Source organism: Danio rerio, chromosome 7 (genome assembly GCF_049306965.1).
Source record: "Danio rerio strain Tuebingen ecotype United States chromosome 7, GRCz12tu, whole genome shotgun sequence".
NCBI lineage: Eukaryota > Metazoa > Chordata > Actinopteri > Cypriniformes > Danionidae > Danio > Danio rerio.
Window position 1 is genome coordinate 51615462 of NC_133182.1, and position 19539 is coordinate 51635000.

The following is a 19539-nucleotide window of genomic DNA, read 5'->3' on the forward strand; positions in this document are numbered from 1 at the left end:
ACTATTTATTACATATGCACAAATAATATAATTAGTTTATACACTGAAAAAAACAGTGATGTCTGCAAAATTGTTCCAAACAATAGGTGTTGAATTTAAACAATTAGATTCCATTTAATAATGTTCAACTTAATTTGTTTGTTTAAACTCAGCCCAAATAAATTGTTTACGATCACTTAATTTATAAAAAAAAAAACAATTGTATATTCAAGGAATCATCTTTGAAACTTTTTTGTATCTTTATACTTTATTATATATTTTACTTAGACACTACCTTTTAAACATTTAAGGTAGTACAATATAAAATCTATATTTTAATGATTATATATATATATATTCACTGTTAAATACATTATACTGTATATAAAATAATATGCTCAATTTATTAAAAAGTTAGTATCAAATATATGGGGTGGTTAAATTTAGATCTGCACAATATTGGAAAAAATTGACATTACAATATTTTGTTTTACAGCAATATACATAGCGATATGAAATGTATATTCACCAGATGGATTGAAAAACTCTATTTTCTCTACATTCCAAAAATGACTTGTGTTGCTTGTTCAAACTACTTATTTAAAAACAACGCAATTCTTGTTTTTATTGGAGAGAATTTAATTAATTTATGTTCAATTCACTCAAATTTGTAAAAATAATTAAGTTTAATTAAAGATTAATTTGCATCTGCATAAATTATTAAAATGAACTTTAAACTAGATTTTTTTTTTGGGGGGGGGGGGGGGGGGGTTTATATTTGTCTGACAAGTCATAATGGCAGATGGGCACAAATATGCAAAAACCTAATATGAAATAACACTTTACTATAAAAATGTAATTTAATTTTATAAAGTCTTCAATAAAGCAACAAATGCTATTGTTTCTTGTGCCTGAATGCTTTAACATCATTTAATATTCAATCATTCATTTTCTTTTCAGCTTAGTCCCTTTATTAATCTGGGGTCGCCACAGCGGAATGAACTATCAACTTATTCAGCATACGTTTTACGCAACAGATCCCCTTCCAGCTGCAACCCATCACTGGGAAACATCCATACACACTCATTCACACTCATACACTATGGACAATTTTGGACTTGTGGGGGAAACCGGAGCACCCAGAGGAAACCTACTCAAACACAGGGAGAACATGCAAACTCCACACAGAAATGGCAACTGACCCAGTCGAGGCTCAAACCAGCAACCTTCTTGCTGTGAGGCGATTGTGCTACCCACTGTGCCTCCCCCATTTGATATGTCTAACAGAAAAAAATTGCAATTAATAAACTTTAAATATACAATAGTCATACTTTGCCAATAATCTACAAGCTCCTAGTTAACAATAAGCCACACTTGACGCTGTAGATCCAGTGATGTGACTATTGCAGATGCGTAAATTGTGATATCATCGCTGAAATTATATATTGTGCAGCTAGTTAAATTTTATATCACTATCATCATCATCATCCAATCATATAAATACAATCATTTTATAAAACCTTATGTAAAGGTGCATACATTGTTTGATACATTCTACATTAAATGTTATACAAAATTTATTGAAAAGTGTGTATAGGGCTGGGCGATTAATCATTCAGACATTCAGAACATATAGCCGATCAAATTTTTCCAGGTCATTTTTTTCAATTACTTTTCCAAATATGCGTGGAGTCACTTGACCCTGCTCTGTTGAGGCTGATTTATACTTCTGCTTTGAACGCACGCATATGGTCCGGCACAATCTTTGCGCTTTCGCAAATCTGCGCACCTCTCAAAAGATGTAACTACACGTTGCGCATTTACAGTACATTGACGATGATTGGAAGCTGTGTCAGAGATGCCTTGACACAATATTTTCCACTACAATAAAGATATTATTTACTTTAAAAATAGTTGTTTACAGAAGATTTTAAAAAAATCACTGTTTTAAATTTTTTTTTCGGATATACAAGTGTCACCGACTCGGTCCCAGTCATTCCCCTCACTGGCCAGCAGAGGTCATCATCACCGGACTTCTAAGCATTACATCATCCACTTACACTGATAGCATGCACACCTGCAGCTCATCCAGTTGATGACACACTCACACATATAAGCAGCACTCACACACTCAGCCATTGCGAAGTCTTGTTCTGCCCCGGCTAACACTACTGAGCGTTTCTCATCCTTGCCTGCTTCCCCGTTGTTACCTTGCTTCGCTTACCAACTTTGTCCAGCCTGCCACCTGCCTTGTACCTTTGCCTGAACCCCGACTCTGATCCTCGCCGCCTGCCTCTGAACTCTAGCCTGCTTATCGACTCTGATACTAGCCGCCTGCCTCTGACCCATGCCTGAATACTCATCCTGTGTTTATCTGCCGCCAGCCCAACGATGATATACTGCTGTGTTTGATGTTCGCACACGCATAACATCTGTGTGCTATTTGTTATTAAACTGTGTTTAATAAAAATACTGCAAATGGATTCCTCTGTGTCAGCCACTTCATTACAACAAGAGTTATTTTATTTAGAAAAGATACTGCTTATTTTCTACTTTTGAAAACAATGAAAATAATTAATTTTGTTTCCAAAAACTTACTTGTTTTCCTTTTTTTTAATAAAAAAAAATGATTGCTGGATTTAGGCAATGTGTGTTTTAAATTTAAAGTTTCAATGTTGATGTTCAATAAATAAACATATACTGTATAGTAAATAGTGTGTCTATCTAAAAAGAAAGGTTTTACAAAATCATAAAGCCCCACAACTATTTTTGTCACTGATCATTTTCTTATGACTGAAGACTAGCAATAAAAACCGCTGAAGATTCATCTTTGTCAACACAGAGTCAATTAAATTCAACAATATTTTAAAAACATCCATTTATATTTTTATATTTCATGATGTTACACTATTTACTGTATTTTTAACCAAATAAAAGCAGTCTTGGTGAGCAAAAGAGACACAACATCACAAGAACATCTCACTTTCCCTACACTTTTGAATGACAGTCAATGTATATATTAACCATTGCGTTTTTACTATGTCTGAATCAACCTGGCTGTACTACTGTAGCTCTTACACACACACAATTTAGAAAGAACTGCTGAACATCGGCTTTTTTTACAGTGTAATTTACACTTCAATTGCTGCAAGTCACTGCACTTTATATCTCCAAAAAAAATGTCACTGTAGTAAAGAAGCTGAATGATGGATCCTCTTGATCTCACCTTGTGGGTCTCTCAAATTTCAATACCAATCCCTCATTTAATTGGTAACAATCAACAAAAACAAAACACTGCCTCAAGTGGGACAGCATCACAATAACTTTCACATCGTGTCAACAAAAAAACCCCTCTTTTCATGCAAAAGTCAAAAAGAATCTCGAATCTAAGACCCTCCAACATCAATGCATCACTTTTGTGGACATTTTGGATGCGGCAAAAGACGGGCCACTTCGCCTGTGAATGGACACCAGTTTATTGTTGTGGTATCAGCGCAATGGGGGGCAGGCCGTCCCAACCCCTCACACAAGAGGTGCTGCTGGTGACCGGAGAGAAGAGGGCTGGTGAAGGCGGTCCAGCGCCTCAAAAAACCAGACACTCCCTCTTTTTTCTCTGTTCCTGCCCTGCTTGCATTGTGCAGGAGGCCCGGTTGGGACAGGACAAAAGAGAGAGGCGCGGGCCGGGAGCTTCGGGGCTGCGTGTGAAGGTGTTTGGAGTGTGTGCGAGCCGCTCTTGTTTTGGGCTATAGGGGAGGGGTGTCAGTGTGACGGATGGGTTGGCGCTTTTGTGGATGGTGGTGGTGTGTGTGTGTGTGTGTGTGTGTGTGAATAGGGACGTGATGCCTCCCGCTTGCTGAGTTTTTGGGAGCCCGAGGCTGGGTTGGGAAGGGTGTAATGGGGGATTTGATTAAGGAATAGACGGGCAGAAAAAAAAAAAAAAACTTTCAGGCTTTTTTGGATGAAGGCGAGAGCACAATGAGATGGAGTGAGGGTGCAGGGATGGGTGATATTAGTGTGAGGCACCGCATTAACAGCCTGCTGTGATGGGAATATAAAGACAATGTTTACAACTGAAGTTTACTCTCATGTTTTGAAGGAAAGGATGGCAGGAAGACAACAAGATATTGTTCAGAAAAGAAAAGGAAGAGCTGAGGAGATATACAGCTAAAAACAAAACTATTAGCCCTCTTGTAAAATTTGAATTCTTTGTGAAAGTGCTGTTTAATGGAGAAAAGATTTTATTTAAACATTATAGTTTTAATAACTCATTTCTTATAACTAATTAGTTACTTTAGTGTTTGCCATGATGACAGTACACAATATTTCACTGGTTATTTTACAGGATACTAGTATTTAGCTTAAAGTGTAAAGGCTTAACTAGGCAAGTGAGGTTAATTAGGCATGTCGATGGACAACTAAGGGGGATAATAATATTGACCATAATTTTATTTTATTTCATTATTAAAAAATGATTTTATTCCAGCCAAGACTTTGGAAAATATATATAGCATACACTGTGAATATTCCCTTGCTCTGGTAAACAACACATGGAAAATATTTGAAAAATAATAAAAATGTCACAGGAGGGCTAATGATTTTGATTTCAACAGTAAATTTAGATCATTTTAGTCTGATTTAGAGATTAAAAGAGGCTTTAGTTACATCAAAATGTTATTTTTTATTCAAAAACAACAGTAATTTTACAATAAGGCTGCATTAGTTAAAATAAGGTATTTAATAACTTGAACATTAAACAATACATTACAGTATTTATTATTTTTTTTTGTTAATGTTAGTTAATGAAAATAAATTTGATCATTAGTTAATTAGTGAATTAACCAATTATACTAAGTACAACATTGTATTTTAATAGTAAAAGCTGAACTGTAATTAATTTATGCTGTAGCAAATACATTAACTAGCTTTAACAGATGAGTTTATTGTTAAGGATGACCAAAATGAATGAATGAATGTGTAACATAATGTAACTGTTTTACATGTATTAAAATGTGTTCCATTTCATTCCTTTGGCTTAGTCTCTCATTGGGAACGCCACAGCGGAATAAACCGCCAACTATTCCAGCATAAGTTTTACACAGCGGATGCCCTTCCAGCTGCAACCCAGTGCTGGAAAACACCCATACACTCTCACATTCACATTACACTCATACACTAATCTAGTTCTCCTGTTTATTTATGATTATTTTTTCAGAGCAAAATGTTCTTTATATAAACATATATATATAAAACTCAATAAACAGCTAACATACCCAATTTAATGTCATGAATCAAGACTCTATTTAAGATTAACAGCAGCTGTAATATGCACAAACATTTAATTCATTTATTTATTTTTATTCGGCGTAGTCTTTTTATTCATCTGGGGTCGCCACGACAGAATGAACCATAAATTTATCCAGCATATATTTTACACAGCGGATGCCCTTCCAGCTGCAACCCAGTACTGGGAAACACCCATACACACTCAGACACACACACATACACTACGGTCAACTTAGTTTATTTAATTCACCTGTAGCGCATGTTTGTGGACTTGTAGGGGAAACTGGAGCACCCGTAAGAAACCCACACCAACATGGGGAGAACATGCAAACTCCACACAGGAAGGCCAACTGACTCAGCCAGGACCTGAACCAGTGATCTTCTTGCTGTGAGGCGACAGTGCTAACTGAGTCACTCTCACCTCTTTTTTTAATATTTAAAATACAAACAATTTTAGTATGATCTCTTTTTTTTCATTCATCTTAATAATCACAGGTTTTTATTAAATACATCATTTGCTTTTAAAAGTTTTAAAACAGGCACTTAATGTTTGCAGTATTTATCATTAACTAGACTAAAATTTAAAAAAAACTTTTTGTTAAAGTTAAAAAAGCTGAAATTAATTATAGATATTAGATTTTAATAATTCCGGCAATAAGTCAGACTTGTTTCCCGTGCATGCTGGGCTCCGGCAGGGCTGCCCTTTGTCACCAATTCTGTTCATAATTTTCATGGACAGAATTTCAAAGTGTAGCCTTGAGCTGGAGGGGGTCAGGTTCGGGGACCACAGAATTTCATCTCTGTATTTCGCTGATGATGTTGTTCTGCTGGCTTCCTCGAACATGGACCTTCAGCATGCACAGCATGCATGCGGTTTACTGCCGAGTGTGATGCGGCTGGGATGAGAATCAGCACCTCCAAGTCCGAGGCCATGGTGCTCTACCAGAAAAAGGTGGTTTTCCATCTCCAGGTTGGAGGAAAGTCCTTACCCCAGTTGGAGGAGTTCAAGTATCTTAGGGTTTTGTACAAAAGTGAGGGAAGAATGGAGCGTGAGATTGACAGGTGGATTGGTGCAGTGGCAGCAGTAATGCTCTCGATTTACAGGTCAATCTACATTCCTACTGTCACCTATGGTCATGAGCTTTGGGCAATGACCAAAAGTAAAAGGTCTTAGATACAGTTTCCACCTACAGTTTCCTTGCAGGGTGCACCCTTATGGATTGGGTGAGGAGCTCTGTCACCCGGGAGGAGCTCGGAGTAGAGCCGCTGCTCCTCCACATCGAGACAAGTCACCTCAGCTGAGGTGGCTCAGGCATCTGTTTTGGGTGCCTGCCTCCTGGACGCCTACCTAGGGAGGTGTTCTTGGCATGTCCCAGGGAAGACCCAGGACATGCTGGAGAGACTTTGTTTCTTGGCTAGCCTGGGAACACCTCGGGATCCCCCCCCGGAGGATCTGGATTGGAAGTGTCTGGCTAGAGGGAAGTCTGGGGTTCTTTCCTAGGACTGCTGCCCTCACGACCCGGCCCCAGAAAAATGGTAGAAAATAAAAGATTTAGATTTTTTTTTAAATGAACTAGTGACTAAATTAACTAATGTCTGTTTTGTGGCTTAGTGTGTGAATGAGTGTGTATGGATGTTTTCCAGTACTGGATTGAAGCTGAAAGGGCATCCGCTGTGTAAAACATATGCTAAATAAGTTGGCGGTTTATTCCACTGCGGCTAACCCGGATGAATAAAGGAGCTAAGCCAAAGTAATATGAATGAACTAATAAGTAAATGAATTAAATCTACAAAAAAACGAGAAATGTATTTTATTATAATTGAAATCATTTAAATACCGAAGCACAAAAAGTGCAAAGTAAAATAAAACAACCAAAAATAAAAACATAAATAATTAAGACTATTTAAAATAAACAAAAATAAAAACAAATATCATATGACGAAAGCAACTAAGAAAAAAAATGTATATAACAAAATAATTTGATATGAAAATAAAAAGAAATAATAAAAACTAAAACAGTATACGAAAGATACGATACGAGCTTAACATGCTGCAGTTTAAGAAATCACGTGCAATTTCAAAAAAAGCGTCAGCAAATTTAAAAAAAAAAAAAACTTCATCTGTTTGACAGCAGACATGCTGCAATGCAAACACATTATTAAACGTGCTGCATTTTCTCACAACACTTTTAAATAGCTTGGAACACAATGGAATTGTTTGGCTATTTAGGTTATGGTTATTAAGGCTAATAAATATTAAAGACATGGGAATTGGGATATTAAAATAAACTCACAAAAAAAAACTCACTATTCAAAGATCACCTACAACTTCACTGAGCATTAGTCACTACACAATGACGTTTGTCATTTTTGGGTCCTCTTAATACATTTCCATTGTGTTCCGCTGTTTTTGTGTTGTGAGAAAATGCGTTTTCGTAAATTGTTTGCTTTGTGAATAAATATAGCGCACTTTATTAATGTATTTGCATAGTGTAAAAATGCAGCACATTTTTTAATGTGTATTCATTGTGAGCATTTGCAGCACATGTGCTGTCAAGTGGATGAAGATCTTTTCCTAATTTGCTGCTGTTTTGTAATTGCATGTTTTCTTAAATTGCAGTGCGTTAATCTCTCTCGGCCACCGTAGAAAAATGCTAAATTAATACCTGCTTAATGACTGAACCATACAAAATGTAGTGTTAGTTCAATAAAAGGTTAAAAATACTGTTATTGACCAACATTCTAAACATGTATAAAACCCATTTCCTCCAATGAGCACTGTCCATTTGTTCTTTGACAACACTGACTTTTACTGCGTGAACTAAAAATAAAAAGACTAGAAACATTCTTCTGAAGAACAAAAAGTCACACATCAATCAAGAGGGTGGACGAACAATCCCAGAATATTTTTTTTTGCATGAACTTTCCTTTAAAGCCTCACCTACATTAGCTACTTTAAATATAGACAATGGGCAAAATCGAAATTTCCATCTCAGCGCATTCTCTGCATCTGATGCACGGATGGCCAGCAGTAATGAGATAACATTGGATCTGCCTGCATACTTAATGGAGCAGTTCACAGATGAATAAGATAAGCTCCCCATTGCCTAATAAAAGAGTGCTTCTCCGGCCTTGTCCTCAGTGCAAAAGTCAATGGGAGAACACAACGGCATGCATACTAATAATGAGCCAACATCCCTGGAGCCCGGCACTGTTTTTTTGTTCTGGTCTCTCTGTCTGAGAGCAGATGAACCCGTCAGAATCTCTGCAGGGATGACAGTTTCCAGAGCTGCTCACCTCAGACTGGAGATGCTTTGACGGGCGGACGATTAGCATTTCCTGCTTGTAAGCTTTTGTGTGCCATTGAAGGGAAGGTATGTTTGCTGTTTTAGCCAAAGGAAAGTGTGGCACTCGCTCACTGTTTCACTGTGGGGGCTCTTTAAACGTCCCGCTTGAGCTCATCCCGACTGTGCTGAGATCAGAATGGAGATCCATGTTTGAGGGGAACAAGTGAAGTATGTGTTTTTTGGTAAAGGTACTGGAAATAGTTTAAATACATAAAATAAGTGATTCTTACTTGGAGTGAAGTGCACTGCTTAGGGATCAAGTGAGGATCAAGTGAGGTGAGCGTTTGGAAAACTGATGGTCTGATATATATTGTTACTTACAAGGATAGTTTTGATTATAGATAAACTGTCAACTGCTCTTTTAGTTTTCAATTAACTGTACAAATGGTAGCTGTTGTTGACCAAAAAAAAGTTTACTTAATTGTTTTTATAAACTTAAAACTTTTATAAAGTGGACTGAACATAAAACAATTAAGAAAGTAGTTTGAACAAGAAGCAAACATAATTTTTGGAGTGTATTGTGTTATACAGGATGGCATACTGTTGTCTTATACTCAAGTATACACAGCTATCAAGTGAAGCAAAAAAATCAAAAGTATATTAATCTTTAAATTAAAAAAAAACTCAAAAATATGAAAATATGAAAATATGACCATTTCTTAAACAGTGTAAGTCGAAAGTATTAGCCCCTCTTCGATTTTTTTTATATATATTTCCTAAATGATGTTTAAAAGAGCAAGGACATTTTCACAGTATGTCGGATAATATGTTTTCTTCTAGAGAAAGTCTAACTTGTTTTATTTCAGCTAGAAAAAAAGCAGTTTTTATTTTTTAAACACCATTTTAAGGACAGAATGATTTTGATAGTCTACAGAACAAATCATCGTTATACAATAACTTGGCTAATTACCCTAACCAGCCTAGTTAACCTAACTAACCTAGTTAATTAGGTTAACTAGTTGCCTTGAAAAATATCTAGTCAAATATTATTTACTGTCATCATGACAAAGATAAAAGAAATGAGTTATTAGAGATGAGTTATTAAAACTATTATGTTTAGAAATGTGTTGACAAAATCTTCAACTGTATATATATATATATATATATATATATATATATATATATATATATCACATATATCACAAACTGTTGCTCATTCACCAACGTCACTTTAGAGCTAGTGTTTGAATGATTCTCTAGTGTAATGTCTAAAGTGAACACAAAACAGGAGATTTTGCTCATATTTTAAGACTATAAGGCTTGAACTGTTTGAAATGCCATGAGTCTACAGATATTTCCCATAATTTTTCTATTGCATTCAGGAGATCACAATATTAGTATGGTATAAATACAGCACTACAACATACAAAAGACAGAGATCGACTTAGAAAATCATTTACCAGTTTAATAATGCTTTGATCAGCTGTAGTTTGAAATTACACTGTTTTTCTCTTAGGGTTCATAATGCAGGCTTTGTCCCCATCTTGTGGATGAACATCATCAACCGTTTTTGCTCAAAGACAGCCTAATGGCCGCTGAAGTGCTTTCTCTCAGAAATTATAAATATTTGTAAATAGAAACTATCCTTGTAAAATAAACTCCAGTTGCAATTTAAACAACTACATTCTCAGCTCAAAAAGCTTTAAAATTACATTATGTTGTCCAACAGCACCAATATTTGCCAAGCTGTAGAGTGTCCTCTGCTTGTTGCTGTATGTGGGTGGAGAAATACACAAGGGTGAAAAGTGAAGAGGCTTGACGAGTGCTGTTACTGGCAGAATACCCCACGGCTATCAGCCAATAAGATTCATGAACCAGACAGAAATGTTGTATAAATAAATATGTATATATTCATTCATCCATTTTCTTTTTGGCTTAGTCCCTTTAATAATATGGGGTCGCCACAGCGGAATAAAACGCCAACTTATCCAGCATATGTTTTACGCAGCGGATGCCCTTCCAGCTGCAACCCGTTTCTGGGAAACATCCATATACACTCATTCACACTCATACACTATGGACAATTTAGCCAAACCAATTCACCTGTACCTTTGAACTGTGGGGGAAACCGGAGCACCCGGACAAAACCCACGCGAACACAGGGAGAACATGCAAACTCCACACAGAAATGCCAAATGACCCAGCCGAGGCTCGAACCAGTGACCTCCTAGCTGTGAGGCGACAGCACTTCCTACTGCGCCACTGCGTCGCCTAAATATATATATATATATATATATATATATATATATATATATATATATATATATATATATATAAATATATATATATATAATACATTTTATTCAGTTTTACATTATAATCTTTCATCTATGCTAGCAATGAAAACAACTTATAATATTAGAATATCACATTCAATTTTGAAGTAGAAACATTAAAATAGTATTTTCTTGTAATATGTTTCTCCAATATCCTTTATTTGCAATTTCCAAAAATATTTTACTGTGTACTGACAGCCACCACAATAAAACAGGTGGCAACACAGAAAGCCACATGATGAATAAGAGATCATCATAAGAGGCCTCTACGTAAAATATGACCAAAATATGCATACAGATGATGCACTGGGTCAAGCACAATACCATATTAAAATAATGCCATAAACATTGAAAGAGCAGACAGTGCAACACAAAACCTTATAATGCATATTAACTGCACTGTTTGCTTTTATTATAGCATAAAACATTTTTAGATCTCTATAGAACTTGTCAGTAAACAGTTCAAGGAACTTTTTCTTGGTGTAAAACTATTTTAATATTTTAAAAATATGTTTCCACTATAAAGAACCAACCCTACATACAGATATTCTGTGAGCGTTTAAGTTTGTTTATTTGTTTTTGGAAAGTTCAAAAAACTTCTAATTATTTTTTAAAATAATCTTTTATACTTAATAATAGTATAAAAGTGTATCAGTAACGACAAACAAAATGAAAAGAAACCTGAAAATAAAGGAATTTAAATAAAAATCATATGGCACATGAGGCTGCAGAGAATCTGCTTTACCGTTTCTAACTTTACCACAAAATCTATCAATTTGACAGAAATTAAATGACTGTAATCTGATATTTAACTGTTATATTTAGGACTACTAAACAATTCTATAAAGTCACTTTGTTAAACTGCAATAACAAGTTAGTTTATTAATATTAAATGTTGTTAGAGCTGTCAAGATTATTGGTGTTTTCTGTCAAAATATATATAGATATACAGCAGTTGATTGACCATTTTCTTCTCTCCACAGTGTACCCTCTTCATCAAAAATGTGCCTAATTTCTGCGTGTCCTCATTTGAGGCCTTGACGGCTCAGTGAAAGTGCTGGTTTGACGGGCAGATGATTAGCATTTCTTCCGCGTTGTCTTTTGTGTAAAGGGAAAGTATGTTTGCTGTTTGAGAGAGAGTGAAACGGCGGTCCACATCGACTGTCCCTCAGTGGGGGGTTTTACCATCACAATGAGCCCTGACTGAGCATATAGACCGCTGGCACACGAAAAACTAAATATTTGCATCACCTGGTGCTCCAAGGCATTTGATTTGATGCGGGAGGAAGTACCAGCACTCCTGAGGGAATTGCGGAGGCATTCCTGAGAGCAAGGTGCACGAGGGTCCTGGGGCAGGAGGAGGGGGACACGCACAAAAGTAGCACAGGGTAAACATGTGAGGGACATAATGGATAATAGAGGGAAAGTTGGTTTTACATTAGCATTTTCGGATTTCTCCGTAATAATATAATTTCATTAAAGTATTCTCTGCAAATTCTAAATAGTGAAATCATATCAAAGTACAACATTGTTACAGTGAACTTTACTGCTAATGTGGTTTTGAATTCAGAACGTTACTTGCATGCAATTTGTAACCGATTATTTAAATGTTAAACAACCGTGTCACTGTTCAAAAATGAACGTATGTGCGAAAATAAAAACCAATTTTACTTCAATTAACCGGCAAAGTTAGCGTCTATGACTGTGGCTCAATGCTATAGACTCGTGTCTATTAACCTTTTTTTTTTCCTCATGTACAAAGTTTGGAGGAGAACACACATTAACATGATAAACACGAGATGAACATTGTGTTGCTTATTATTGCTATGATAGAATCTGTTATCTGTGCTTGAATTATATTTTCATATATGTACAAAGATTCACACGTTAAAAAATGTTCAGGAATTCTTACCGTTTCCTTGTTTACTTTTTCTATCAGAGAGCGTTGGCTGCATTAGTGATTGTCTGCAGGAATCCACTTTGTGATGCTAGACTCCCACCTTGTGGCAGAAAATGCACATAACCCAATTCTCTAAAAAGCCTAATTTAAAGGGATAGTTCACACAAAAATACACTATTACGTCACCCTCTAGTGGTTCCAAACCTATATGAGTTCCTTTTTATTATTTATTTTTTTATTTTACACCTCATCGGTATTTTCTGTGGAATAATAGAAATAATAGTACAAAAGGAAGTCTATATTTATTCAATCATGGTATGACAATGGAATATTTACATATTTAGTGAAGTACTTGATGAACATGGATTGCTTTAGTCATACTCAGAATTCCTTAAAAAAGTTCCTGTAAAACCAAGAGACTATGCTGTTATTTTTGATGCAATACCAAGTAAAGTTGTATCACTTTTGCGTAACATACAGAGTGGACCAACAGCCAAAGACAAGTGATGATGTTTTATTTATTGGCGATATTAACATTGTTAAGGATAAATGTAGTAATAGATATATTAGAAATGTATAAAAAAAAAAAAGAATCATATGCCATCTTCAACAGTCTTCTGGTCATCAAAATTTGGAAACGTTGAGTGGAAAAAAGTATAGTTACTAAAAAATATATATTTTTTATAAGTAATAAAGTAAGACAGTTATCTTTTAAAATTTTACACAGAATTTATACTGTAAAATAGTTATTTGAACGGTTTGGAGTGGATAGAAAAAAACTCGTTTTTTCAATGTGTATACTCAAGACTATTTTGGATTGATGTTTCTAACTTTATTTCAAGGACATTTGGTACACAAATACAAATTTGGTAATTATTTATGATGTCATATTTGCTTTAGTAAAAGATGGAATTGATTTAAAAAGCACAACATATTTTCTTATACAACTGATAATATTACTTTGAAAATACCATATTCATGTCAAGAAATGGGCCAAATCTAAGCCAAATTTTGAACATTTTATAAAGGAGGTTAAACAATATGGTACTACACTATGTAACATTAAAAACAGAAAAGCTAAAAAATATATATATGAAGCATCATGTAACTTTCAATTGATTAAATAAAATTTAAATTTTTTATTATTATTATCTTACTCTTTTTTACCCCTGGCATCTGTTTATACTTTGTATTACTAAAATAATTTCTCTTAATTTATTTTAGTAATTACAATAAAAAATAATAACAAAAAAATGAGTTCCTTTTTTTTAGTTGAACCCTAAAAAAAATATTTTGAAGAAATCTGAAAACTTGTAATCATTGACTTCCATAGCAAAAAAATACAGTTATGGAAGTCAATGGTTACAGGTTTTCAGCTTTTTTCAAAATATATTTTTGTGCGTTCAATAGACAAATAAAACTAAAAACTGGTTGATACAAGGGTGAGATAATAATGACAATTAAAATGTTTGGGTAATCTATCCAATAAAAAAGAAAATGTCTTTCTAGAGAGATGGGTAATATAACTTCAAGAGAGCTAAAATAACAATCTCAAATTTTTAAGGGTAGTAAAAGGGAATATGTTGATATGATAGAATGTGTCATGAATGTAACGTGTTTTATATATAATGATTTTTTAAAAAAATTACTCATATTTTATTCATCATAGACACTTTAATTTGATCAAAAGTTCCAATTTTATTAAAACTATCTTTTTATATAAAATGCCTCAAATAATCACATTCTTTCCAGTTTCTGTTTAACAAGGATTCTTGAAATATATATATATATATATAAATACATATAAAAGTTTGCGCACACTTACCAAGCAGCAAGTCTTGATGGTGCTGAAAATAGATATGGCATAACTAGGAATTGTAATAAAGAATGGGGCAACATGATGGCTTAGTGGTTAGCACGGTAGCCTCACAACAAGATTGTCGCTGGTTTGAGTCCTGGTTGGACCAGATGGCAGTTCTGTGTGGAGTTTGCATATACTCACTGTATTTGATTGGGTTTCCTCCAGGTGCTTCAGTTTCCCCCACAGTCCAAAGACATGCGCTATTGAACTGAATTGGCTGTAGTCTATGTGTATGAATGAGTGTGTAGGATGTTTCCCAGTACTGGGTTGCAGCTGGAAGGGTATCCATTGTGTGAAACATATGCTGGATAAGTTACCGGTTCATTCCGCTGTGGCGACCTCTGCTGAATAAAGGCAGTAAGCCAAAGAAGAATGAATGAATAAATGATATAATAACACTAATAATTATAGTGTGTGTGTGTGTGTGTGTGTGTGTGTGTGTGTGTGTGTGTGTGTGTGTGTGTGTGTGTGTGTGTGTGTGTGTGTGTGTGTGTGTGTGTAAACATAATAGTTTTATTAACTCATTTCTAATAACTGATTCTTTTATCTTTGCCATGATGACAGTAAAGACACTTCAATACAGCTTAAAGTGACATTTAAAAGCTTACCTAGGCAGGTTAGGGTAATTAGGCAAGTTGTTAAATTATGCTGGTTTGTTCTATAGACTATCGAAAAAAATATGTAGCCTAAAGGGCATATATATCAGTACCCAGCGAAAATCCACGCTTACACAGGTAGAACATGCAAACTCCACACAGAAATGTTAACTGACCCAGCCAGGGCTCGACCTTCTTGCTGTGAGGCATCAGCGCTATGCCACCGTGCCGCCCATAATAAAATGTGTAATGTAAAATGTATAAATATGTTCTGTAAATGTAAATAAAAATGCTCAAATATCATCATAATAATAAATCTTTAATGTCAAAATTTGTAATAAATAAAAATATTTATAAAAAATGAAGTAATAAATAAATAAAAACAATGCTATACTCATCAGAAATAAAAAAGTAAAAGTATCATATTGGAAACAACGTAAAATAAAATAAACACAAAAATAAACACACACACACACACACACACATACGCACACACACACACGCAGAATAAAAAAGAAAAAAAGTAATTCTACTCCTTTGTGGATGTGTCTTGTCTTCCAGTACATATGTCTAAAGATTCTTAAGTCAATATGCTGTACGTTTATATATGAGGCAAAATTACATGAGATCAGCAATATTATTTTCTGTAAAATTGAAAAATCCTGAAGAAAAAAAAAACTGCTTAACTTAAGTGAAAAAGTCATTTTCATACTCAACGACAGTTATGTGATCACTTAGTTAAACTTGCTTTATTTTGCTTAGCTTCTCAGAAAACAAGAATCAATTATCTTTTTAGGACCAAAGTTCACAATATTACAGTTTGTGATCAACTAAATGTCCATAAAGGTGCATTTATTAAATGAGCATAAAGGGGTAAAACATAATTTTTTTACAGCGTGAATTTTTAAAAAAATATCAGTACAAACGTGTATTGAAAGAGTACTGAGGCTTATGTGTAGAGCTTTGTCAGTGAGACTATGTGGAAGGCCATTACTTCACATTTGACAAAAGCGATGACTTCATCTTTTCTGTCCCATTAGCATGTGGTAGGAAGTGGCGTCTTGAGGCTAGCAGGGATTCCTGAAAGAGCCAATTTTCCTCTGTGCTGAATGTGCTTTAAGATCAGTGGAGGGAAACTCAGGGGAGGGAATGTGCTGTTTGCCATTCTCCTGTTTACTTTTATGGCTCTTCCGTTTTCTTCAGTGCGGCAGCAAAATAGAGCCCCGGGAGAAAGAGGGAAAAATGCCAGTCTGCTATTGAGTGCTTTGGCCTTGCCTCTGTTCTTCCATAGCAACTCATCATTTGCATGTGTTTGTGTGCATGAGACTCTCCAACTGCAAATTTACTACAACAAAACAGTGCATTCATGGGCAAACGTTACTTCTCAAATCTTTACTACAGAAATATACAACATAATTATAAAATATACATTTAAAATACGTTTTATTTACTATATATATTATTTTACTTTTGCAAGCTTTTTCAAATGTCTAAATGTTCAAAAAAAGTCATTATTTAATTACATATGTACAAATGTTTATACTTTCTAGCAATGAATGAAGTCAGGGTATTCATTTTTTGACATATTAGACTTTTTTCTAGATAAAATCAGGCTAATTATGTATGAGCATATCACTCTGTAAATATCTCGTATTTTAAAGTTTGATAAAAGTGCTGCTTAAGTGTAAATAGGGTATATGCGGAAGAATGCTGAAGGACTTTTAATTTGTCAGTAACGTAAACTGTATGCCATTACAAAATTTTAAGGTTTGTTTTCTTTAAAAATCAGCGATCCCCACTGGCTGAGTTATATCCGATTTAAAGTGGGTCTCAGATTCTACAAGAAGCACTGCATTAAATTACATTGTCCCCGCCGTGTCTTATATGAACATTTATTTTGCCCCAGTATAATCAATGGAGCTTCTGCGCTAGCCTGCTAATCTTGACAGGAGCGTGCATTTTCATCTCGTTTTACACTTGAGCAACTAAATAAACTCTGAATTCTATTTAACTGATTGTACTTACAACATCGATGCTGTAAAAGGAACCATATAAAATGGAAAAAAGTCACATTAACCGTTTACCGGAAGTTTATCAGTATGGGAAGAAACACTAGCTCTGTATATACCCTATTTGAGGCTCAGTAGAGAAAAAAAATATTCTTTAAAGAAGTGAAACAAACACTTAAAGGCACAATATGTAAGTTTTTATAATTAAAATATCCAAAAAGAACCACTTGTACAGTGTTATATACTTTGCTGACTTATGCACGTACATGATCCCACATGTTTTGAAGAATTTTCAAAAATCAAGCCATTTTACCTATAGTGACACAGACTTTTTGGCTTTTGACATTCTCGATTAAACCCTCGATTTTCAGTATGGTTTTAGGGAAATGCCAAAAACACTTTAATACTATGTTAATAATATGTTATGTTGTATTATACTGCACAAAATTGCATTATAACAGAACCTTAAAATATGTTTAGTATGATAAAAACAGCACTGGTTTTTCCCCACCTGATAATGAGCAGATGAACTTTGGCATAATAAAAGCAGTCGACTTTGGCATAATAAAAGCTCTGCTGTGCATCACACACATCTCTCATTAGCAATTGCTTCAGCTCTCTCATTTTGCTTCAACGACTTCACCCTCTCTCTTTCATAGTACACAGCTAATTAAACATATAAATTCTCTCTGTTAAAGTGGTGAATTTTCGCTCTTTACACTAGTCAAGGAACAATCCACTCCCAGTAATGTAGACCAGAGTTATTTTTGAACTCAATAGAGTGTAAATATGACTAATTTTTAGTGTTGTACAAGTGACTCACTTAAGAGTGAAACTGAAAATACACTGTAAAAATGCAGGGTTCCTTACAATTCATTCATGTTGTCCTAACACATATCCAATAACGTAACTAATTTAAGTAGATTGAACATAAAACAATTACTTTTCCCAAAGAAAATCTCCAGAATTGTATTGCTTCAGCTCATTTTAAACAAGTAGTTTGAACAAGCAGCAAAAATCTTTTTTGAGTGTATTTCAGTGAATATGTTCATGATTCCGAGTTGATTTTGACTAGTTGAACTAACACAACTAATTCAATAATGGAATTTGAAGATATTAGCTTAACCATGAACAAGATTTCCCATTGTATGTAATGAGGAAGACAACTCCCATGATTTCACACTCAGTCACAGCAGCATCATACTATGTTTTTGATATACTATGTAATAGATATATTGTGCCTTTAAAAGTGTATTTTATGTTTTCTTCCTTTAAACTAAAAAAAAAAAAAAAACCTTTATGAAAAGCCATAAAGCCAAAAATCTCAAAACTGACTAGTGTAGAGCCCTGCTTTAAATTCTTCTGCAGCATGGTCCACTCATGTGCCAGACAAAATTCTGCAAAGCAGAGCAGTTGAGTCCACACTTACGCCCACCTCACCATTCTACGACTCCCACGTCTGTTCTGATAAATGGTGATCCAAGTCAAACTTCTCACACTAGCACTCGACTCAGTGTACTTGTCATTATTATAGATGGGCTCTATTTGGTTCCATCAGTGCTGGTGGCGCACAGAGAGGGGAAAGAGTTTCGTGTGGAAGCCGAGTAAATTATTTGTGCTCCACAGAGGGGGGAAATGGGTTAATATTTTAACCATACTTGACATCCTCTCATCAGGGAATTGGTCTCATTTTTTGTTGAAGTTTGAAAATGTAAAAAAAAAAAAAGATATACAGTCTGCTAGCTGCTCCATATATCACTGTAAAATAAAAAAGCTACAGCAGTAAACAAAACCGCAGACCTCTGAAAAAGAAAATAAGGTCTTGTCTCTGAGGCCATTATGTAATGCCTATAGCCTTGCTTCAAACACAAAAAGAACATTATTTTATCACTACTTTTTTAACTTTAAGTTTAGAGATGGGAACACACTATAAACTTCAGCATTACTCCAGGCTTCAGTGTCACGAGTGCCTGAAATTCAAGTATTCAAATACAATAAATAATGCGGGAACCCTGTATGTTATTTCATACTACCAAAATGTATAATTTCATACTACTTTTTAACCAAATAAATTAAAAACATCAAAGTTGACAAAAAAAAAAAAATGATAGTCCCACAATGCAGCTAGAAAACATGAAAAAAAAAAATCATGAACCATAAATATTTCTCTTAAAATATACAATACTATAACAATTAATAATTACACTCACCGGCCACTTTATTAGGTACACTTACTAGTATTGGGTTGGACCCTCTTTTGCCTTCAAAACTGTCTTAATCTTACTTGC